The sequence below is a fragment of the Protopterus annectens genome, chromosome 3.part1 (assembly GCF_019279795.1).
Source record: "Protopterus annectens isolate FY-2018-M chromosome 3.part1, PAN1.0, whole genome shotgun sequence".
Classification (NCBI taxonomy): domain Eukaryota; kingdom Metazoa; phylum Chordata; order Ceratodontiformes; family Protopteridae; genus Protopterus; species Protopterus annectens.
The window spans coordinates 211461696-211488316 of NC_056732.1; the positions used below are offsets into that span (position 1 = coordinate 211461696).

At 38.6% G+C, this 26621-nt stretch overlaps 1 protein-coding gene across 2 annotated transcripts in view; it reads right to left on the minus strand.

Moving 5' to 3' along the window:
* Window positions 1–26621, minus strand: part of LOC122798067 (histone deacetylase 9-like) — a 2531134-nt gene that overhangs the window by 316126 nt on the left and 2188387 nt on the right. The gene's annotated exons all lie outside the window — the stretch shown is intronic.

Below are 26621 nucleotides of genomic sequence, written 5' to 3' on the forward strand. Positions count from 1 at the left end.
TGCATGGATTAGGGACCAAGGAATAAACCAATAAAGTAAATGGTACATGCAATATATATCATATTACCTGTGCACCATTGTGTGTGTATGTGTGTGTGTGTGTGTGTGTGTGTGTGTGTGTGTGAGTGTGTGTGTGTGTGTATACAATGAAGACAAAACATTAAATATAAAACTGCAAGAAATAGGTATTGTCATCAAGCAAAAACATTACAGGCAGAATAACTGTTCTTAAATAAATGGGTCCAGTTATGGGGTAACATCATTATGAATCAGTGAAACTTCCTGAAGTGAATTTAACCTGCTGTGTACCCCACGGGTTTAAAATCAACACTGAAGGCCTTCTGAAGATTCAAGATGTCTTAAGGATTTTCCAGAAAATTATACTATCTATTAGATTATTAGTATCATTTAGGAATATACACATACTAGTACGACTAGTTTTATATGTAACTATACAAAGATCTCCACATTAGTTTGAATGTGTCTGTCTAAGAAATAAATTATGGTTTGGATTATGACCTTTGAGTTTGAGATATTGTCATATTGAATATGTCTGTGCTTTAGACAAGCAATAATACCCAAAAGGGTGCATGTCAATAACACACAGCCTGGAGGGCATTACAGATCTTAGAGTATTGGCTTTCTGTTAAATTGTTTTGTATTTGTTTGTTTGTTTGTTTTTTTTTTTTTTTTCAAAACGTGCTGTTGTATATGCTTGCAAATCATTGGAGGCTGAATTCATACATAATGACTTACATCTGAGTTTCAGACTTTATCATTAATCTCAACTAATCAGGGACAAATCTCAACAGAATAACAGAATAATCCATAAGTAATTAGGGACACTTTTAAAATATTAGTACTATTAATCTGAGACACTGATAGAACAAGAGAATGTGGATTAATATATATTTTCTGAAGTAAAAAAATCCTGTAATTGTATTTATTGTCACTGTTTAAGTGTAATTCACATTTTTCTCCAAAAGACCCCAGATTTAGGAGGGAGGCAGAGCTAAAATGTTAGTCAAAATCAGGAATGGCATTGAAAATTGAGGAAAGGTAAGAGGTATGGACTTTCTAGCCATCAGAGAATGCATGTTAACATAAATCATGTTATTACAGTAACTTTCTTATTTTACAAGAGCAATATTTAAAACCTGTCCTTATTTGTAAGCCTTTGTTCCCCCATTATTTTATTCTTTATATGGATATATGAACCTCACACACACATGCATACTTTTCTATTTCTTTCTTATCAATTTGTTTTAATTTTATACAGACACACAGCAAAAGTGCTGCTTTGTGAGTATAAAATAATGGTGACTGTTCTCTGTTACAGTCCAAGCTCCATGGCAGCTTAATATGCTACTGTAATGTGGCAGACTCATTTTTCAACAGGCATTACCTATATATTAACATCCTGCTGAAGAAAGTTCATTCTCCAGTCAGGGTGGTGAATGTACTGGTTGCCCATTCACTAATGCAAAGTAAAAGCTGACTGTAGCACTTAAGAAAATCCGGCATTCACACTGTGGATTTCAACAATGGATTTAATTCTAGAACCAAATGTTAGGACTATACTGCACTTTCTTACATTATTTTTAAGAATCGCCAATCATTAATACATATTTGGTATGTTTTCATGAAATCTTTATTTTTTATCCTGTTCTGGGACTGACATAATATATTTGCAGAAAAATCTAATTTCTCCTGAAGAATGCCTATCAACAGTGTTTCATTGCAGTAGTGTTAACAGTATTAGGAGTCCTTGGTACCAATGCATGTTCCAAGGGAATCACTACAATTTACAACTTCTATGCCCACAGAGACAAGGATATAGTCTAAAAACATATTGGCATATTAGAAACTCTGAGGACAACCTTGACTAGCACATAACATAATTCATATTAATAGTTTCAAACTTAGTTAATGTATCTTTTTGGTGGTTATAGCATTCACTTTGAATTTTTTCCCCATGAATAATGGAAAAATAAGGGAGTTTAAACAGAAAGGACAATGGCACCCCCCTTACTTTTCAGAGTTACATATGTCTACAGCATATTTGAACAAAGTCCATTAGTGGGTCAGAAAGGCAGCTTCATACAGGTATGCATGTATTTTAGGAAAATGCACGTGTAACTCGCAGGATATTTTTCACTGTTTTAGCTATACAATGCTGATGAGATAGCCATCTTTTTATATCTTAAAATGTTTACTCGACTTTGATTTTTATTTTGTAAATGTACAGATATAACCTGTGGAAGGTCAAAAGACATTTTATTTGGCATACTATAAACAAGCACGTGTGAGGTTTAAACCACTGAGTGATTTTTTTTTCTCCCATTTTACTGATTGTCAATGGCAGAGTGGTCACCTTCCATTGTCTCAGATGGTGACCGACTATTTTCAAGTGGTGTACACTGACAGAAGGTTTTCCTTTATTTTACATAAAAATTGGTCCCAGAATGTTATTGCCTTTAGTCACACAAGATTCAAATTTAGCTCTCACTCCTCTTCACTATGGACACACTGCTTCAGTGTGTGCATGTGCACCATGGTGAATCACTTCTTCCCAGAGCATGTCACTATGAATACTGCTGCTGCTTGTCAAAATATGCTGGCTACAAAAGTAATGTCCAAGAGTATGGGACTATGACCTCTGAAGACAGCTGCACAGGCTATGTTCCACTGAACCAGTGAATCCCTACTACAAATGCTGACATCTAAACGAAAAGGCAACAGTTAATCTCTTTTTAATTGGTGCTGTATAGATTACTGAAAGTGAGTGACAGCTTCCAGTTAATCTGTAGTCATTCCTGTTTTTAATAGTAATATCGAGTCATCAACCATTTTTAAATGATCAGTCCTATGTCAGAAATAAATCCATCTGCCTCATGTGTATCAGCCTTTGCTTGAAGACCAGCTCTGGCTAAATCAGATGAAAAATTTACTTTTTAATGACTTGCAAAATGTGCTTTACGGCAAAAACATTTTCTGTTCTTCTTTTATTTACCTTTTTGGGGGAGGGGACAAAAATGGGTGCACGCTGTGGTAAGGCAGCTTAACAAAGGGATAAACACAGTAAGTTCAACCAACACTCAAACTTTTCACTTAACTCCTGTCTCAACTCAATTTGTTTTATTATGCTTTCTTGTTTTACTATAATCTAGACTTACATAAGAATACAAAGTTGCATGTATTGACAACAGCTGTCATTTAGCCAATAAATGTGAAGCAATGGATCAATTAACAGTACTTTTGAAATTCAGATAAGTCAGTCATTTGTGTGTGTGTGTGTGTGTGTGTGTGTGTGTGTGTGTGTGTCCTCAAGACTATAATAAACACGCTAATGAACATATATGTTATGAGCATATATGTGTGTATGTGTGTTTGGGGGGTATATTTAATATGTTTGGAGAGTAGGCAGGAAAGGTGGACAGACAGAATGAAAGTATGAAAAAGAACCCAGATAGTGCATTTAATAGCTGTAAAAAAGGAGAAACATCTTTAAAACTTTTAAACAGAAATTGCTATTTTTCAATATATCTCATTACAATTGCTGCAGCATTTGTCACATTTTAGCATCTTGTCCAGTTTTACTGCTAAGATGTAGCACTAGGGTGCTATTAATGACAATTTAAGTTAGCAACTTAATAACAGTGCTCATGTTATTTGTTCTGTGCTAATGTAAACGGCATGTCAGTGACCATCGTCAGCAAGTGACAAGTTCCTAAGTTAGACTACCATTTGTTATTCTGCTTCAAGGAACATTTATAAATAGAAATCGTCTAAGGAGAGGTACCAGCAATCCCTAATCATTTGTATGTCTGTCTCTTAAATGTTAGCAGTCAGCAGTGCCTCATAAACAAAGGTATACCACTGAAAGTTTAAGAAAGCTAGTTTTTTTTCTCTAGACCTGTGAGATGGCTTTACTTAATGGCTGAAGACACCTCATCTGAATTATTTTCATGTTCATGTCCTTGCCTTCAGTAAAGTCTCTTTCTAAAAGCATCTACACAAACACATGCACACTGTCAGGAGGGTCATAATGCAATCTAGAGAATAAAGAAGTGGACAATAAATGAGCTTGAAACGTACACTACATCTAGTCTAATACCCGTAGTGTGTCTCCGCATACTTTAAAGTATTAAGTTAACCATTCAACCATCACAATGTTCTTTGTCATTTCTAATGACAGATATTTCAACTAAATGGCTGTTCCTCACTAGAAAAAGAATGCAAGCATTCACACACATGGACACCCCCCCACACACACAGACACACATTCTTACACACCATATGTACTTAGGTATGTATACACACACACACACACACACTCACGCATGCACATGCACACACACACACACACACACACACACACACACACACACACACACACACACACACACACACACACACACACACACACACAAAATAAAGCACTAATCCCTGCACTTTACATCTCCTATTTCTCATCTGTTCTTCATTATTAATTTTAATAATCATGCTATACTTGGTCACAGCACTCTGCAACATTGATCATGAAATCTTGAAGCATACAAAGTGGGTACCAGGAAATGCTTGGCAAGAATGCATTGTTTCCCTTCAGCTTTGTTGTGTGGGATTGGTTCTATTTTCTGATGTTATAAATTTGTATAAGTAAGTAAAGCTTCACGAAATGTTTACATAATCCATGAAAAGCTGGAAATGAGGATCACAAGATCAGATTAACTTCACTGTCTTGCTGAAAAACCAAGAACTCCACTGAGAAGCATTGAAGTTAATGCAGTTTATGTAGTTTCAATGCCCAGCTCCTCAGCTTTGGTTTAGATCTATAACCATCACGAGCCATTACTTTCCTTGATGCTATCAGGTAAATGTACACTGCCAGTTGAAACACTTAAATGCACTGTACATTTTGCCCATCTTATTGTCAGGAAGCAGAACATGCCATATGCCATATCCAGAGAAAAGACATCCTCACAATTCAATACATATGGTTTGTTCTGACCTACTGCAAGTAAATATTTTTCACTTGATTCTTCATAACAACATATTGAGTACTTACCTGCATACAATATTATAATAATAATATGTGGCCATAATGGACAATGCTGAAATGAACATGTTTTCAAACCAAAAGTGAGTAAATCCTCCTAGAGACAAGTTCCTTGTCAGGGATTACTGTTAATGTGCAACAGTTTTTTCATATTAATAATAATCTAGCATAACAGAAAAGCTATTATATTTACTAACTATGGTAAGGAGAGCTTGGCACGAGAGTTAATAGGCAAAATTTGAATATGTAAAGCAAAGGCTGAATATTTTAATTCTGGCTTGCATATGTTCATACTCGCCTTCCTATTTACTATCACAGACTTGCTTTAAATAAAAATTGTGGAGTGGCATTAGAGAACACTATTCTGCAGCTTTTACTGAAACTATTAATCATATACAAACCCTGTTTGTACACAGTACAGAAGCAGTTAGTTGGGTTAGAGGATTAAGGAGCAGTTTCCTGTGGTCTAGTGGTGCAAGGTTTGATTCCCTCAGCTTCCATTGCCTAAATGTGTGACTTTGAACAAGTCACTTAACTTGATATTGTTCCTGGGCTGAGTCTGAAAAAGGTCCATGGAGATCACTGCTCTACCCTGGGAAACAAATAAAGTAAAACTAGTTGCTGACAGGTCTCAGCAATGTTTTCACTATGAGAAGATGAAATTAAATCCATTCAGGATCAGTATCCTCCAAAGGCATCCCACCGAAAAAAATGGCCAAAAAACACTTGTGTTTTTTTTTTTTGCAGTGGAGAAGGCCCCTTCACCCCCTATCCACAATGTGTAGGGCAAGCTTCCCACACCCCTAAACTTATATAAATCAACTCCACATTTACATTAACTCAAAGAAGGTGGAAAATCCATGAAAAAAGGCATCACTGCTGACACAATTTCACAACAGTAATTTCCTAAGGAGGTGCTCTGATCCTTTGTGGGTTGAATTTTGGACAGATGATGCCCAGGACTTCATTCTCTGTTCAGCTGAGGTTTCCATTCAACAATCTAGGCCTGACTCAAATATGTGCCACAGTACCTTGACGACCAACTTTTCACTAATTTTGGAACATCCCAGCAGTTTATTCACTTTACTTCAATTCCTCTCTGTGGCATATTGTAACTGTGACAGGAGACAAACTGGTCATTGGTTAATAGAAAGCAGTCTACTTTGTCATGCCCCCCGTCATTACACAAATGGTCATACTCCATCTGGGAAAGCAAAATATTTTCCAGAGATGTTTACTAATTTTACACGGACGTGAAAACAAATCTTCAGTTTGCAAATTTGCACAGAATGAAGGGTGCACAAAATACACCTGTTAAGTATGAAGTAATAAAGTGCTGTGATTTAACACAGTTAGATAAGTGAAGCAACAGGTCAAACAACTCTTGTAGTTGCTATAGTAATGATATCTAAAATGATAAAAGCTTTACCATTAAAGAATTTACTGAATGAGAACATTTTATTTATGGTTGAGAGACCACAATAAAGGAAGCTTTAATACATGTCCCTAATTTACCATAAGCAGGTTTCAAAAGAGAATTCAGAACATCTTTGTGACTAACTGATATAATTTGATAAAAGTGTCACAAAAGTGTGATAAAAGTGCTCAGGAAGTTAATGGTGATTCTAAAGTTTCTGAAATGTTTATAAGTAAGTGATATTATTCAAGTCAGTAAACTTGTTTGTAGGTCAGTATATGATACTAGATGCAGTGCAAAGTCATACACATCAGAAGTTTTTGTTTAAGATGTTCGTATCACCATACAAGAATTAGTCGGGGGTCTATACTCTTCCTTCTCTTAACATTATTTCCCATGAGATAAAAGAGAAAAGAGAATTTTCTTCTGCTATAAACTGTTAAGAGAGTATAACAATTTAATTCAGTTTACTGAACCAGTGAGTTAGACATAGCTCACAGCTGATCTCTATGGACATAGCTCACAGTTGATCTCTATGGACACAGCTCACAGTTGATCCATATGGACAAAGCTTACAGTTGATCCCTAGCAGGAGCTGAGGACTCAAAGAGTGCATTATCCTTAGGGAGACTGGGGCACTGTCTGATGAACTACAGAATTTAGATGATGCACCAGTAAACCCCATTACTCATCTAGTTATGGAAAACATGAATGCATGTAAAGGAAAAGGGAGTTATGACACTGAAAAGTACACATTCACAGAAATATGATGCTGGTCAGGTACTTTAGTCTCATCATGGTCCCTGAAAATAGGCAAGAGAAAGACTGGTGGAGGAAGTATAGCTTCCACACCCACCACAGTACCACTACTGCTCTCATCTGTTTTACTCATTCCATCTCCTAAGCCAGAGAGTGTAACAAACGTGTATCCTTTCTCTTTCTAGACCTTTCCAAAGCCTTTGACACTGTCTCTCACCCCATCCTACTCTTCAAACTTTCTCAACTTAACCTCTCTTCAGTGACTATTTCTTAGTTTAACAGCTACCTCACAGACAGACAACAATGCATCATATGGCTGTCAGCTCTTTTAGCCTTTCTCCATATCAAAATGGGAGTACCACAAGGCTCAATTTTAGGACCGTATCTCTGTACCATCTTCACTAACCAACTTTACACATCCTGTCCACAGTCACCCCTCATACACTTTGCTATCATCTCCATCACTAACAACCCCTCTGACCTACTCTCCCCGGCACAAAAATCTTTCAGCCTCACTGAGATATGGCTTACTAGCAACCAACTCATACTCAACCCCAAAAAGACAAAACTTCTACTCCTCCTCCCCATATCCCTCTCCCACCACAAATCCTCATTTACCATCTCTTCCCTCACCAACACAGTTATCAAACTGGAAACCCACATTAAGCTCCTTGAAGCAATCATAGATGACCAACTTAAATTTGACCTTCATGTAATTCAGTGTATCAAGAAAACCCAACAAAAGCTCATCCTTCTATACAGTAATAAAAGGTTCCTCACACCTGATTCCAGAATTTCACTTGCTGAAGCATACCTTCTCCTTAACCTCTTCTACAGCTCATAAATCTTAACAAACTTACAGTCCTCACTACTCACCAAACTCAAAACCACTTACAACAAAGTTGCTCAATTTGCTGCCATCCTTCCCTCTAAACCCCACCACTGTCATGCTCTCAGGGCACTGAACTGACTATCGATTCCTCCACACCTCTCACTTACTCAATTTCTCATTATCCACTCTATTCTAAACAAGCCCTCATCCTGCCCTAACATCTACACACCTGTCTCCCTCTACGCCTCCCTCACCTCCTCTGAAGCTCAGACCAATGTCTCTTACAGATACATAAACCTAAAAAACTAGTGGACAGAATCTCTACAGCTATTTCTCTGATCTATCATGGAATAAGCTTCACATGACCCTCAGAAATATCACCCAGGTCACCATGAATTCAATAATGCTGTCAAAAAATACCTTTCAGTACCTCGATCTGCCACTGTAATCATCCTACCTGAACACCATCCCTTTCACCCCCCCACCTTATCTCCATACCTCCTTTATCTCCACTTCATCCTTTCCACTAACTTTTCTTCATTAAAGTTCCTTCATCTTATGATATGATACTTTCCTATTTCTGTCTATCCTTCTGCACTACCTAGTATTTGTGATCCTACTACCTGCCTTCTATTTACAGTTTGGTTTCTATAATAATATTTTACACCTCTTCTAACCAAAAGTCAAACTGTCTTTGAATTGCTCAGTTGTCCACTGATGACAGTCCAATATATGTTGCTACCATTTTCATCAGATCATTGTACTAAAGTCTCCATAACTGTTTTTGTAAATGTTTCTATAACTGTTTCTCTTACTTTTATTGCAATAGCTATTGCATAATCATTTTGAATTTGGAAGTTTTCATATTTCTTATATAATTGTCACTTATATTGTAATGCGGAGCTTTTCTCCCCAGGCCTCCACTGAAAAGGGCAATAGCTCAGTCAGACCATCCCAGTCAACAAATGTCAAATAAATATACCCAGTGGATGAGGAGAGACCCTGGGAGAAGCCAATGGTCAGCTACGAGATAGCAAAAATGAGAGAAAAAACATGGGCATTCAGACATTCATTCTCAATCAGCTGTTTATCGAAGTGCTATCCAACTTCCCAGAGCCTATTATACTACTGAAGAATTTAATATATAATACCAATATGTTGTCTGACTCAGAAAATAAATAGCCAAAGACACATAGCGTCAGTTAACATCATGACACACCAGCAGACTGCAGTTAACATTGTGACACACCACCAGACTGCGATTAACATTGTGACACAATAACAGACTGAAGCTAACATGGTGACACAATAGCAGACTGAGGTTAACATTGTGACACAATAGCAGACTGCAGTTAACATTGTGACAAAATAGCAGACTGCGATTAACATTGTGACACAATAACAGACTGCGGTTAACATTGTGACACAATAACAGACTGAGGTTAACATTGTGACACAATAGCAGACTGCGGTTAACATTGTGACACACCACCAGATTGCGATTAACATTGTGACACAATAACAGACTGCGGTTAACATTGTGACACAATAGCAGACTGCGGTTAACATTGTGACACAATAGCAGACTGCAGTTAACATTGTGACACAATAGCAGACTGCGGTTAACATTGTGACACAATAGCAGACTGCGATTAGCATTGTGACACAATAGCAGACTGCGCTTAACATTGTGACACTAACAGACTGCAGTTAACATTGTGACAGAATAGCGGACTGCGGTTAACATTGTGACACAATAGCAGACTGCAGTTAACATGGTGACACAATAGCAGACTGAGGTTAACATTGTGACACAATAGCAGACTGCAGTTAACATTGTGACAAAATAGCAGACTGCGATTAACATTGTGACACAATACCAGACTGCGGTTAACATTGTGACACAATAACAGACTGTGGTTAACATTGTGACACAATAGCAGACTGCGGTTAACATTGTGACACAATAGCAGACTGCGGTTAACATTGTGACACAATAGCAGACTGCAGTTAACATTGTGACACAAAAACAGACTGCGGTTAACATTGTGACACAATAACAGACTGAGGTTAACATTGTGACACAATAGCAGACTGCGATTAACATTGTGACACAATAGCAGACTGCGATTAACATTGTGACACAATAGCAGACTGCGGTTAACATTGTCACACACCAGCAGACTGCGGTTAACATTGTGACACAATAGCAGACAGCGGTTAACATTGTGACACACCAGCTGACTGCGGTTAACATTGTGACACAATAGCAGACTGCGGTTAACATTGTGACACAATAGCAGGCTGCGGTTAACATTGTGACACAATAGCAGACTGTGGTTAACATTGTGACACACCAGCAGACTGCGGTTAACATTGTGACACAATAGCAGACTGCGATTAGCATTGTGACACAATAGCAGACTGCGATTAACATTGTGACACAATAACAGAATGCGGTTAACATTGTGACACAATAGCAGACTGCAGTTAACATTGTGACACAATAGCACACTGCAGTTAACATTGTGACACAATAGCAGACTGAGGTTAACATTGTGACACAATAGCAGACTGCAGTTAACATTGTGACAAAATAGCAGACTGCGATTAACATTGAGACACAATAACAGACTGCGGTTAACATTGTGACACAATAACAGACTGCGGTTAACATTGTGACACAATAGCAGACTGCGGTTAACATTGTGACACAATAGCAGACTGCAGTTAACATTGTGACACAACAGCAAACTGCGATTAACATTGTGACACAAAAACAGACTGCGGTTAACATTGTGACACAATAACAGACTGCGGTTAACATTGTGACACAATAGCAGATTGCGATTAACATTGTGACACAATAGCAGACTGCGTTTAACATTGTGACACAATAGCAGACTGCGGTTAACATTGTGACACACCAGCAGACTGCGGTTAACATTGTGACACAATAGCAGACTGCGGTTAACATTGTGACACACCAGCAGACTGTGGTTAACATTGTGAGACAATACAGACTGCGGTTAACATTGTGACACACCAGCTGACTGCGGTTAACACTGTGACACAATAGCAGACTGCGGTTAACATTGTGACACAATAGCAGGCTGCGGTTAACATTGTGACATAATAGCAGACTGCAGTTAACACTGTGACACAATAGCAGACTGCGGTTAACATTGTAACACAATAGCAGACTACGGTTAACATTGTGACACACCAGAAGACTGCGGTTAACATTGTGACACAACAGCAGACAGCGGTTAACATTGTGACACAATAGCAGACTGTGGTTAACATTGTGACACAATAACAGACTGCAGTTAACATTGTGACACAACAGCAGACTGTGGTTAACATTGTGACACAATAGCAGACTGCGGTTAACATTGTGACACACCAGCAGGCTGCGGTTAACATTGTGACACACAAGCAAACTGTGGTTAACATTGTGACACAATAGCAGACTGCGGTTAACATTGTGACACACCAGCAGACTGCGGTTAACATTGTGACACAATAGCAGACTGCGGTTAACATTGTGACACAATAGCAGACGGCGATTAACATTGTGACACACCAGCAGACTGCGGTTAACATTGCGACACAATAGCAGACTGCGGTTAACATTGTGACACACCAGCAGACTGCAGTTAACATTGTGACACAATAGCAGACTGCGTTTAACAATGTGACACAATAGCAGACTGCGGTTAACATTGTGACACAATAACAGGCTGCGGTTAACATTGTGACACAATAACAGACTGCGACTAACATTGTGACACAATAACAGACTGCGGTTAACATTGTGACACAATAGCAGACTGCAGTTAACATTGTGACACAAAAGCAGACTGCGGTTAACATTGTGACACACCAGCAGACTGCGGTTAACATTGTGACACAATAGCAGACAGCGGTTAACATTCTGACACAATAACAGACTGCGGTTAACATTGTGACACAATAAGAGACTGCGGTTAACATTGTGACACAATAGAAGACTGCAATTAACATTGTGACACACCAGCAGACTGCAGTTAACATTGTGACACAATAGCAGACTGCGGTTAACATTGTGACACACCAGCAGACTGCGGTTAACATTGTGACACAATAGCATACAATAGCAGACTGCGGTTAACATTGTGACACAATAACAGACTACGGTAACATTGTGACACAATAACAGACTGCAGTTAACATTGTGACACAATAGCAGACTGCGGTTAATATTGTGACACAATAGCATACTGCGATTAGCATTGTGACACAATAGCAGACTGCGATTAACATTGTGACACAATAGCAAACTGCGATTAACATTGTGACACAATAACAGACTGCGGTTAACATTGTGACACAATAACAGACTGCGGTTAACATTGTGACACAATAGCAGACTGCGGTTAACATTGTGACACAATAGCAGACTGCGGTTAATATTGTGACAGAATAGCAGACTGCGGTTTTCATTGTGACACAATAGCAAACTGCGGTTAACATTGTGACACAATAGCAGACTGCGGTGAAAATTGTGACACAATAGCAGACTGCGGTTAACATTGTGACACAATAGCAGACTGCGGTTAACATTGTGACACAATAGCAGACTGCGGTTAATATTGTGACACAATAGCAGACTGCGGTTATCATTGTGACACAATAGCAAACTGCGGTTAACATTGTGACACAATAGCAGACTGCGGTTAACATTGTGATACACTAGCAAACTGCAGTTAACATTGTGACACAATAGCAGACTGAGATTAACATTGTGACACAATAACAGACTGCGGTTAACATTGTGACACAATAGCAGACTGTGATTAGCATTGTGACACAATAGCAGACTGCGGTTAACATTGTGACACAATAACAGACTGCGGTTAACATTGTGACACAATAGCAGATTGCGATTAAAATTGTGACACAATAGCAGACTGCGGTTAACATTGTGACACACCAGCAGACTGCGGTTAACATTGTGACACAATAGCAGACTGCAGTTAACATTGTGACACAATAGCAGACTGCGGTTAACATTGTGACACAATAGCAGACTGCAGTTAACATTGTGACACAACAGCAAACTGCGATTAACATTGTGACACAAAAACAGACTGCGGTTAACATTGTGACACAATAACAGACTGCGGTTAACATTGTGACACAATAGCAGACTGCGGTTAACATTGTGACACAATAGCAGACTGCGGTTAACATTGTGACACAATAGCAGACTGCAGTTAACATTGTGACACAAAAACAGACTGCGGTTAACATTGTGACACAATAACAGACTGAGGTTAACATTGTGACACAATAGCAGACTGCGGTTAACATTGTGACACAATAGCAGACTGCGATTAACATTGTGACACAATAGCAGACTGCGGTTAACATTGTGACACAATAGCAGACTGCGGTTAACATTGTGAGACAATAGCAGACTGCGGTTAACATTGTGACACATCAGCTGACTGCAGTTAACATTGTGACACAATAGCAGACTGCGGTTAACATTGTGACACAATAGCAGACTGCGGTTAACATTGTGACACCATAGCAGACTGCGGTTAACATTGTGACACAATAGCAGACTGCGGTTAACATTGTGACACAATAGCAGACTGTGGTTAACATTGTGACACACCAGCAGACTGCGGTTAACATTGTGACACAATAGCAGACTGCGGTTAACATTGTGACACAATAGCAGACTGTGGTTAACATTGTGACACAATAGCACACTGCAGTTAACATTGTGACACAATAGCAGACTGAGGTTAACATTGTGACACAATAGCAGACTGCAGTTAACATTGTGACAAAATAGCAGACTGCGGTTCACATTGTGACACAATAACAGACTGCAGTTAACATTGTGACACAATAGCAGACTGCAGTTAACATTGTGACACAATATCAGACTGCAGTTAACATTGTGACACAATAGCAGACTGCAGTTAACATTGTGACACACCACCAGACTGCAATTAACATTGTGACACAATAACAGACTGCAGTTAACATTGTGACACAATAACAGACTGCGGTTAACATTGTGACACAATAACAGACTGAGGTTAAGATTGTGACACAATAGCAGACTGCGTTAACATTGTGACACAATAGCAGACTGCAGTTAACATTGTGACACAACAGCAGACTGCGTTAACATTGTGACACAATAACAGACTGCGGTTAACATTGTGACACAATAGCAGACTGCGGTTAACATTGTGACACACCAGCAGACTGCGGTTAACATTGTGACACAATAGCAGACTGCGGTTAACATTGTGACACACCAGCAGACTGTGGTTAACATTGTGAGACAATACAGACTGCGGTTAACATTGTGACACACCAGCTGACTGCGGTTAACACTGTGACACAATAGCAGACTGCGGTTAACATTGTGACACAATAGCAGGCTGCAGTTAACATTGTGACACAATAGCAGACTGCTCTTAACACTGTGACACAATAGCAGACTGCGGTTAACATTGTAACACAATAGCAGACTGCGGTTAACATTGTGACACACCAGCAGACTGCGGTTAACATTGTGACACAACAGCAGACTGCGGTTAACATTGTGACACAATAGCAGACTGTGGTTAACATTGTGACACAATAACAGACTGCGGTTAACATTGTGACATAATAGCAGACTGTGGTTAACACTGTGACACAATAACAGACTGCAGTTAACATTGTGACAGAGCAGCAGACTGTGGTTAACATTGTGACACAATAGCAGACTGCGGTTAACACTGTGACATAATAACAGACTGCAGTTAACATTGTGACACAATAGCAGACTGCGGTTAACATTGTGACATACCAGCAGGCTGCAGTTAACATTGTGACACACAAGCAAACTGTGGTTAACATTGTGACACAATAGCAGACTGCGGTTAACATTGTGACACACCAGCAGACTGCGGTTAACATTGTGACACAATAGCAGACTGCGGTTAACATTGTGACACAATAGCAGACTGCGGTTAACATTGTGACACAACAGCAAACTGCGATTAACATTGTGACACAAAAACAGACTGCGGTTAACATTGTGACACAATAACAGACTGCGGTTAACATTGTGACACAATAGCAGATTGCGATTAACATTGTGACACAATAGCAGACTGCGTTTAACATTGTGACACAATAGCAGACTGCGGTTAACATTGTGACACACCAGCAGACTGTGGTTAACATTGTGAGACAATACAGACTGCGGTTAACATTGTGACACACCAGCTGACTGCGGTTAACACTGTGACACAATAGCAGACTGCGGTTAACATTGTGACACAATAGCAGGCTGCGGTTAACATTGTGACACAATAGCAGACTGCAGTTAACACTGTGACACAATAGCAGACTGCGGTTAACATTGTAACACAATAGCAGACTGCGGTTAACATTGTGACACACCAGCAGACTGCGGTTAACATTGTGACACAACAGCAGACTGCGGTTAACATTGTGACACAATAGCAGACTGTGGTTGACATTGTGACGCAATAACAGACTGCAGTTAACATTGTGACATAATAGCAGACTGCGGTTAACACTGTGACACAATAACAGACTGCAGTTAACATTGTGACACAACAGCAGACTGTGGTTAACATTGTGACACAATAGCAGACTGCGGTTAACACTGTGACATAATAACAGACTGCAGTTAACATTGTGACACAATAGCAGACTGCGGTTAACATTGTGACACACCAGCAGGCTGCAGTTAACATTGTGACACACAAGCAAACTGTGGTTAACATTGTGACACAATAGCAGACTGCGGTTAACATTGTGACACACCAGCAGACTGCGGTTAACATTGTGACACAATAGCAGACTGCGGTTAACATTGTGACACAATAGCAGACTGCGATTAACATTGTGACACACCAGCAGACTGCGGTTAACATTGCGACACAATAGCAGACTGCGGTTAACATTGTGACACACCAGCAGACTGCAGTTAACATTGTGACACAATAGCAGACTGCAGTTAACAATGTGACACAATAGCAGACTGCGGTTAACATTGTGACACAATAACAGGCTGCGGTTAACATTGTGACACAATAACAGACTGCAACTAACATTGTGACACAATAACAGACTGTGGCTAACATTGTGACACAATAGCAGACTGCAGTTAACATTGTGACACAAAAGCAGACTGCGGTTAACATTGTGACACACCAGCAGACTGCGGTTAACATTGTGACACAATAGCAGACAGCGGTTAACATTCTGACACAATAACAGACTGCGGTTAACATTGTGACACAATAAGAGACTGCGGTTAACATTGTGACACAATAGAAGACTGCAATTAACATTGTGACACACCAGCAGACTGCAGTTAACATTGTGACACAATAGCAGACTGCGGTTAACATTGTGACAAACCAGCAGACTGCGGTTAACATTGTGACACAATAGCATACAATAGCAGACTGCGGTTAACATTGTGACACAATAACAGACTGCGGTTAACATTGTGACACAATAACAGACTGCGGTTAACATTGTGACACAATAGCAGACTGCGGTTAATATTGTGACACAATAGCATACTGCGATTAGCATTGTGACACAATAGCAGACTGCGATTAACATTGTGACACAATAGCAAACTGCGATTAACATTGTGACACAATAACAGACTGCGGTTAACATTGTGACACAATAACAGCCTGCGGTTAACATTGTGACACAATAGCAGACTGCGGTTAACATTGTGACACAATAGCAGACTGCGGTTAATATTGTGACATAATAGCAGACTGCGGTTTTCATTGTGACACAATAGCAAACTGCGGTTAACATTGTGACACAATAGCAGTCTGCGGTTAACATTGTGACACACCAGCAAACTGCAGTTAACATTGTGACACAATAGCAGACTGCGATTAACATTGTGACACAATAACAGACTGCGGTTAACATTGTGACACAATAGCAGACTGTGATTAGCATTGTGACACAATAGCAGACTGCGATTAACATTGTGACACAATAACAGACTGCGGTTAACATTGTGACACAATAGCAGACTGCGGTTAACATTGTGACACAATAGCAGACTGCAGTTAACATTGTGACACAATAGCAGACTGCGGTTAACATTGTGACACAGTAGCAGACTGCAGTTAACATTGTGACAAAATAGCAGACTGCGATTAACATTGTGACACAATAACAGACTGCGGTTGACATTGTGACACAATAACAGACTACGGTTAACATTGTGACACAATAGAAGACTGAGGTTAACATTGTGACACAATAACAGACTGCGGTTAACATTGTGACACAATAGCAGACTGCAGTTAACATTGTGACACAATAGCAGACTGCGGTTAACATTGTGACACAGTAGCAGACTGCAGTTAACATTGTGACAAAGCAGACTGCGATTAACATTGTGACACAATAACAGACTGCGGTTGACATTGTGACACAATAACAGACTACGGTTAACATTGTGACACAATAGCAGACTGCGGTTAACATTGTGACACAATAACAGACTGCGATTAACATTGTGACACAATAACAGACTGCGGTTAACATTGTGACACAATAGCAGACTGCGCTTAACATTGTTACACAATAGCAGACTGCAGTTAATATTGTGACACAATTGCAGACTGCGATTAACATTGTGACACAATAGCAAACTGCGATTAACATTCTGACACAATAACAGACTGCGGTTTACATTGTGACACAATAACAGACTGCGGTTAACATTGTTACACAATAGCAGACTGCGGTTAACACTGTGACACACCAGCAGACTGCAGTTAACATTGTGACACAATGGCAGACTGCGGTTAACATTGTGACACACCAGCAGACTGCGGTTAACATTGTGACACAATAGCAGACTGCGGTTAACATTGTGACACACCAATTGACTGCGGTTAACATTGTGACACAATAGCAGACTGCGGTTAACATTTTGACACAATAGCAGGCTGCCGTTAACATTGTGACACATTAGCAGACTGCGGTTAACATTGTGACACACCAGCAGACTGCGGTTAACATTGTGACACAATAGCAGACTGTGGTTAACATTGTGACACAATAGCAGACTGCGATTAACATTGTGACACACCTGCAGACTGCGGTTAACATTGTGACACAATAGCAGACTGCAGTTAACATTGTGACACAATAGCTGACTGCGGTTAACATTGTGATACACCAGCAGACTGCGGTTAACATTGTGACACAATAGCAGACTGCGGTTAACATTGTGACACAATAACAGACTGCGGTTAACATTGTGACACAATAGCAGACTGCGGTTAACATTGTGACAATAACAGACTGCGGTTAACATTGTGACACAATAGCAGACTGCGGTTAACATTGTGACACAATAGCAGACTGCGGTTAACATTGTGACACACCAGCAGACTGCGGTTAACATAGTGACACAATAGCAGACTGCGGTTAACATTCTGACAAACCAGCAGACTGAGGTTAACATTGTGACACAATAGCAGACTGCGGTTAACATTGTGACACACCAGCAGACTGTGGTTAACATTGTGACACAATAGCAGACTGCGGTTAACAATGTGACACAATAGCAGACTGCAGTTAACATTGTGACACAGTAACAGACTGTGGTTAACATTTTGACACAATAACAGACTGCAGTTAACATTGTGACACAATAGCAGACTGCGGTTAACATTGTAACACAATAGCAGACTGCAGTTAACATTGTGACACACCTACAGACTGGAGTTAACATTGTGACACAATAGCAGACTGCGGTTAACATTGTGACACAATAACAGACTGTGGTTAACATTGTGACACAACAGCAGACTGCAGTTAACATTGTGACACACCACCAGACTGCGGTTAGCATTGTGACACAATAGCAGACTGCGGTTAACATTGTGACACAATAGCAAACTCCGGTTAACATTGTGACACACCACCACACTGCGGTTAACAATGTGACACAATAACAGACTGCGGTTAACATTGTGACACAATAGCAGACTGTGGTTAACATTGTGACACAATAGCAGACTGAGGTTAACATTGTGACACAATAGCAGACTGCAGTTAACATTGTGACACACCAGTAGACTGACCTGCACTGTTACTATTTTCTTTGGAAAGAAATATGACAAAATCATTAAACAATTCTAATCACATGCCAAGGTTTACACATCACAATGCACTCTGCTGTTCCTTCCCTTTAATCCACTATATGAATGCCACACACACACACACACACACATATATATATATATATATATATATATATATATATATATATATATATATATATATATATTCACTCACTTATTCACTTAAATACTTGTACTGATTTCCCCTTGAAGATTTTTATTTAGTTTCTCGGTACACCAATTTTGTATTTGCCACATCATTTATGACATCATGTAAGTTTGAAGGAGTTGATACATTGCAGATTTTTACTACGTTAATGTAACCAAGTAATTAGGCAGGTCATAGAGTCTATCTACAGAGTCAGTTAAAGGTTTTAAACTTGGATACTGACTGCAGTCAGTCTTTTTCTGTCAGTGCTAAGAGTCACCAATGACCAGCCTCACATGATACTTAACTTAGAACTACAATTCACAATATGTACAAAACCTAGAAAAAAAGTTAACTTTTCAATTGTAACATTGAAGTATAACTTATAATGCTGTGCAGTTGATGCCATTAAAGAAAAATTCTCCAGTCCTCCTCTCCATCATGCTTATCCTTCTGGTCACATACTGACCTGCTCTTTCTCCTTAAGCAAGAATTCCAAGATCCATTCATTCCATGGAGGAAAGTGTCCAGTGTACCAGAAGCAGGCCCATCATTCTGAGGAGGACTATGGCTTCCTATACAGCTCTGACTCCCTGCATGTGCTCATGAGTAGCCAAGGATTTGCATGCAATGGACATTTGCTGCTCTTGCCACACCTATATGACATCATCAGTTGATCCTTTCCCCCTTCAAGACAAGCACCTCCACATGATCCCCAATATCCACCAAGGATTCAAGCACATTGAGTATTCCCATTACCACCCCCCTTTCTCCTGAAAAGAGTCTGACAGGATTAAATATAATTCATTCACCCCTCCGCAGCCACAACAGCTGAGCAAGCTGTTAGACGAACTCTGGTCACTGGGTCATAGACAGGATTTTATCCCTTTAAGGTGATGAAAATGGCTTAATAAAAATAAAATAATGTTATGAAAAGACAAACAGATATTTGCCAGACAAAAATTGCAGAAAATGAGTGTACTCCCATAAGTTCATGGAGAAATAATACCAAAACAAATATGTGTGGTTTGTTTACATTTATATAAATGTATGATTGCTTATGTCATAAATGATGATTTAATAAAGATGTTTCTTGTTTAAAAAGGAGGGGGCAGGAATTGAATAATTTATGTAATGATGCTTAGGTTATATGATATAGTATAGTATTATACAATGACCCCCCCCCCATTAATATTCCAAAATGTTCATGCTGTTTGGCCAGCGTGCCCGTTGTAAATCCTACAATATATCAACGGAAAAAGGTCCGGTCGCCTGGACTTTTTTCTGTTGATATAAAGTGTCCAAAACCTTTTATTTATTTATTTATTTTTTTAAAAATGGCACAACAGAGACTTTCTTTTCTCCATTGCTTCCGTCTCAAAGCATTGATGTACTGAGTATGCATTATGCATAGAAACACAAGTCCCATTTGCATGTGCAATACATCAACGCAAGGAAGCAGTATACCACTACTGGAGGAAGACCAGTAATTATGAGTGATGTATTTGTATAATACCAATAACCGACTCCGTGGTTGTGGTATACTGACATTTACCTATGATTGGCTTTATTTAATCACTCAGGCTTTGTCCTCATGATTAAATCATGCCAACCGTAGGTAAATCTTCAATATACCACACCATGCCGTCTGTTATTGCTTAAATATATGTGAAATATGTTTGTTAATGTTTGTTAATACAGTTTGACTACTTTTATATAAATGTAAATTTGCCTATGTCACAAGTTATAATTCAGTGAAGATGTTTACATTTAAATCAAAGAAAATCAAATGTATCTCCCGGAGCCTTTGCTGACAATGGGCACTTTCTGGCCCAGTCGGACTTTCCAGGTAAACAAATGTCAAATAAATAAATAAATAATTACAGCATGCTCTGTCTCCATAAATTACATCAGTTATGAGAACAGTGATTGCATAATGATTTTATATCAGCATGTCAGCCCCGTGTAAACATTCTGGGGTATAATAAATTAAAAAATATATACCTTTAACTTTTTATTAGGATATTCACATAATACTGCAGAAAATATAAAGATATGATGAAAAACACATTTTTTTCTGTTTCTAAGAATGGTTGCCCTATAAGTAAACTAATGCTCAACACATTCAATTTAATTTTTTGATTCATCTATGGATAACTACATATATTACACTGTCTACATTAACTTATATAAAATAACCAAGAATGCAATTTTTACTGCATCTCAAAAGAACCACATTAAAGTATTTTCTTGGCATTCTTTCTGCTTATAATAGAGGTACTTGTGCCACAAAGTCTACAATTACAACAATAACACTGAATTTGGTAATGAAGATGCTATACCTCTCTGCAGATCATGTCATACTGCAAGAATACTGAGCAAAAGAAAACAATAGTCGGAAAGGAGGTGACCACCCACTTAGGACCAAATTGAGTGAAAGGTAAAAAAGATAAAAAAAAAAAACTTAAAACAGCCTTAAGCTGACACAGCTAATGTCCCTATTTTGCAGGATTAATATAAACTTGGTCCACTTTTATGCACATCACTAACCTCACTGAATGTGTTTTACTGTTCTATTGCTTGCTTTACAGTAACTAGATTCCAGTCCTCATTAGTTCTATAATGACTGCTGAGTTACCCAAGCAGCACTTGAGTCATACCATCGATATAGCTGTATACCTGGAGATAATAAGCATACTGTATTGTTATATGGGCACAGGAAAGCACCCCACATTGAAGACTCTGCCGTTGTTATGCACAAAAGCAAAGTCTATTTGGCATTCTAAATGAATAAAGGTGGCTACTGAGAAGACAACAGGAAGATGCACACTGCTATATTTGTATATGCTGTAGAATAACCAATGTCTGTACCAGTTGTTGCCAAGAAAATGCATGACATCATACTTGAGTTGCACTCATCTGCTGACATCATACTTCAGTTGCACTCATCTGCTATGCTACTGTATTTTACTGAATTGTTCAATAGGTTGTTATAAATAAATAAATAAACTCTAAACACATCTCAAATGCTGTTACTGTGAGCCTTCTCAAATATAAGGCAGTCAACCTGACAATAAATCATTAGCAATGAAAGGCTGTCATACTCCAGCAAAAAATAATTAAGTGATCATACATGTTACCTAAAAAAAACCTTCTTTATCCAGTAAACATTAATGACCCTGAAGGCACCAGATTCTAGTCAGACTTTTGTTTAGAAAGTGGAATTTCTGAAATCTCAATATCCATTGTAGTTACTATAGCAATAACCCACGCCTGGGTGTGGGTAATGCTAAATTTACCCACGGTTGGCATGGTTTGGTCCCGAGGGCGAAGCGAAGGGACGAAACAAAGCCAACCGTGGGTAAATTTAGCATTACCCACACCCAGAAGTGGTTATTGCTATTATATATGACATTATTTAAGAAAAGAAACTATTACTTTTCTTAAATAATGCCATAGTATAATGCCTGTTTACTGCCCTTCCGCAGATGTCTGCGCAGTACATCAGAGCTGTGCAAAAGCAACGGAGAAAGCAAGATCTCCATTGCTTTTTAGTGTCTCGCTATGTTAAATGAGTTTAACATAGCGAGACAGTTTAAAATAAGCAACGGACATCTCCGTTGCTTATTTTAAACTGTCTCGCTATGTTAAACTCATTTAACATAGCTATAAAAAGCAACGGAGATCTTGCTTTCTCCGTTGTTTAAACTGTCTCACTATGTTAAATGGGTTTAACATGGCGAGACAGCTTTAAAATAAGCAACGGAGATCTCCGTTGCTTATTTTAAAGCTGTCTCGCCATGTTAAACCCATTTAACATAGCGACAGTGTTTAAAATCGAGTTATACTAATGGAAAAGTCCGGTGACCGGACCTTTTTCCATTAGTATAACTCGATTTACAACGGGCACGCTGGCCAATCAGCGTGCACGTTTTGGGGGGGTCATGGTATAATATGCATTTTGGGATAACAGTTTCCCATAGAATGTTCAGTTTATTCACAAATGCAACTTTAATTATGTTTGTGACATTGGTTAAAACACAGTTTTTAACTAGATGACAGAGATACTATTTTGACAAAATCATCTGTTTATTAGTAGTTTAGGTCCCTGGAAGCCCAGTGTTACCCCATTTTTTTAGGATCACTGAAGTTCTCTCTTCTACTTCTATAGTGCCTTCCTATTCTGCCTTACAATTCTTTGATTTTGCACTATTCCCCCCTATTTTTGTCTCATATCTTTTTTGCCTTATCCCCCCCCAAAAAATGATTTTCTGATAAATCACCAAGGATTACAGTTAGTCAAAAAGGCCAAACATTAGAGGTATTGTTCAGAAATTGCATGTTGGTGTACAGTTTTCCTTTTAAAGTCTATTGACATAATATTTAACGTTCCCTGATTTTGGGCCTTTGTTTCTCCATTATTTTTAGTTTTGTCCTTAATTTCTGAAAAAAGAAGTTAAGAGCTATGTCTCCCACTGCCAACCCTCCATATGTACTTCTCTAATTCAAGAGAGTGCCAGTAGATGTCCTGGCATGTTCAATGCCACATGTGATCACCTCAGGCAAGAGGATCTAAGGCTTTCACAGCTATCTCCCTGGGGTTCTATGTCTGTTACTAAGAACTTCAGCAAAGGGTGACTTGGCAGCAATGATCTAGGCCTTTTGTTTTCTTTCTTTCTTTCTACCACTTTATCCTAAATGTAGGCACATTAAGCCCCTCTTACTCCCATGGCAAGGAAATTAAGGACAATATGTTGATTTTCTTTACAGCAGATATCAGTATCAGAGTTCAGTTCTTTCCTGTTGTGAAATGATTTTTAAATTTACTACGATAATGTCATGACATATCAAACAGCACATGACTCAATATCAGACACGTAGCTATAATATAAACATACAATAAGGCATGGTTTGTGAAAATTTGTACACTGCATCACTGGAGTTGAAAAAGTAAAGTTTAAATAATGTTTTACACTCATTATGGTTAAAAGTGAATTAAGAATAAGCACAAAACACAGATGTGGAAGAAAATAAGGAATCATTTATCCTTACTGTCATGTGTTCAAATTTTCCCAATTCTGTTTCTGTGTCCACAGCTACCCCATGGAGTAAAATATCACTGAGTTTTATCTCCATGATATCACCTACTTGTTTGTGATCTGAAGAATCACTCGGTGCTAGATGGGATATATGACGCGGTTGATTATTACCTAAAAGAAGTAACGATTTGAGGAAGTTCCAAATGGCTTCCTAAAAGTTACATTAATTACAGAAGGACATCAAGAATTCACTGCTTATGATTCACTTTATAGTGACATCTGTAAACACATCTGAGTTCATGCCTCACTGTGTTATTGTTGCCTACTGATAAGCCCTGACTGTGCTTCCTCCTCCATGTACCAAAATACTTCTGTCAGATCTTCCCTGATGTTACTGCTCAGCTGTAAATGCACTCTTAATAAAAAGTTACGGCACGGCTCCATGCTGTTACCTCTGGTGCTATGCACACTGTTAAAGTATATGTTGTATGAGGCAGTCTTGACAAATACAGAGTGGGTGTCCAGATGTACGTGACCGAATGTTCCATGCCTGTACATGCATAGGTAGTGTGCTCTGACAAAAGAGAATAAAAACCTCTGGATTGTATTAACCTTATCTATACTCCATACCACTACTGAAATGAAATACGCTATGGATAAATCTCTCCACAACTGAGTAATGAGGCACAGTTGGAAATTTGTTCTAGTCATAGTATAACACAGAATGTGAAAAAAAGCATTTGACAATAATGTCAAACATCTAGATGCCTCATAAAAAGCACACGCTCACTATTACCATACAGTGTTAATGTGCAAACATAGGACTATCTCTATATCTATATAATTCTCTTTTGTGTCCTACATTTGCATAATTCTCTTTTGTGTCTTGCACTGCCACTAGCCAAAAGGCACCTTATTGTGACACAGAAGGAGGAAGTGTAAAATTATTTGGCATCATGCTGCACATATATTTATTGCTTTGTGTCTTACAATGTTAATATTAGTGCTGTACAAAAACTCACACTTCAAATTCATGACCACCATGTTTACCCTTATTCTCTAACCATGTTTATAGTTCTTCCGCATAGCTTCAAACCAACAAGCCTAGTTGTCTAGCTAAGTTAAGAATAGCAAGAATGTCTTAAATTAGACTGACTTTTTTTGACTCCTCCAAAAAAGGGATGTCCCATGTCCCCCCAAAAGTTCCTAGTTTGTGAACTGCACAAATGGAGAGAGCTCAACAGTCTCAACATTGCATCTATTTTCTTAGTCACAGAGCATTCAATATTTTATTATATAAAATAGTATGTCTATTATTACTACCATGTCCTTAGACAAGAAGCATTCCCCATCCTTGATTACTGCCTCTAACAGTTCAGTAGTATCAACTTCCCTAGTTGATGGTATAATTTCAGAATAAATAAAAAAACAATAAGTATTAGTGGGAAGGAGTTGCCTAGGCATTAGAAACGTTTTCACATATCCAGGTTGTCAATCCTCAGCTAGCTAGCTATAATTGGCAGATGGCATAAATCAGTTTGCAAAACATGAATGAGTGATCCAGCCTGACTTTTGGCTAAGTTTGATTATTTTGGGTAAGATTCAAGATGTACAACTAAGCTACAAGGCAGGATTCTGATGGCTTCTGGGAAAGGATGAATGTTCCTAGGTCAGTAAAACAAAAATGTGACTGTACTGACAACCAGTAACTATCAAACACTGCTCAGGAAGTCATGTTTCAATCATAATGGGGAGTCAGACAGGTATGTTTGAGTGCTGTGGGGCACATTGTAGAGCCTAGACTTTTGACAGCTTACATTGAGTAAATATTCAATGTTTCAACATCTTGTATTTTTCACTTGTTGCCACTTGATTTTGTGTGTGTGTGTGTGTGTGTGTGGGTGTGTGTTTGTGAGTGTATGTATGTGTATGTGTGTGTGTGTGTGTGTGTTTCCATATATACACAATATTCAAACATTCAAATCCAAAGACACATTATATACATATTACACACACACACACACACACACACACACACACACACACACACACATCTATATTTATATCTATACCTATATTTATATCTATATCTATATTTATATCTATATTTATATCTATATCTATATCTATATCTATATTTATATCTATATCTACATTTAT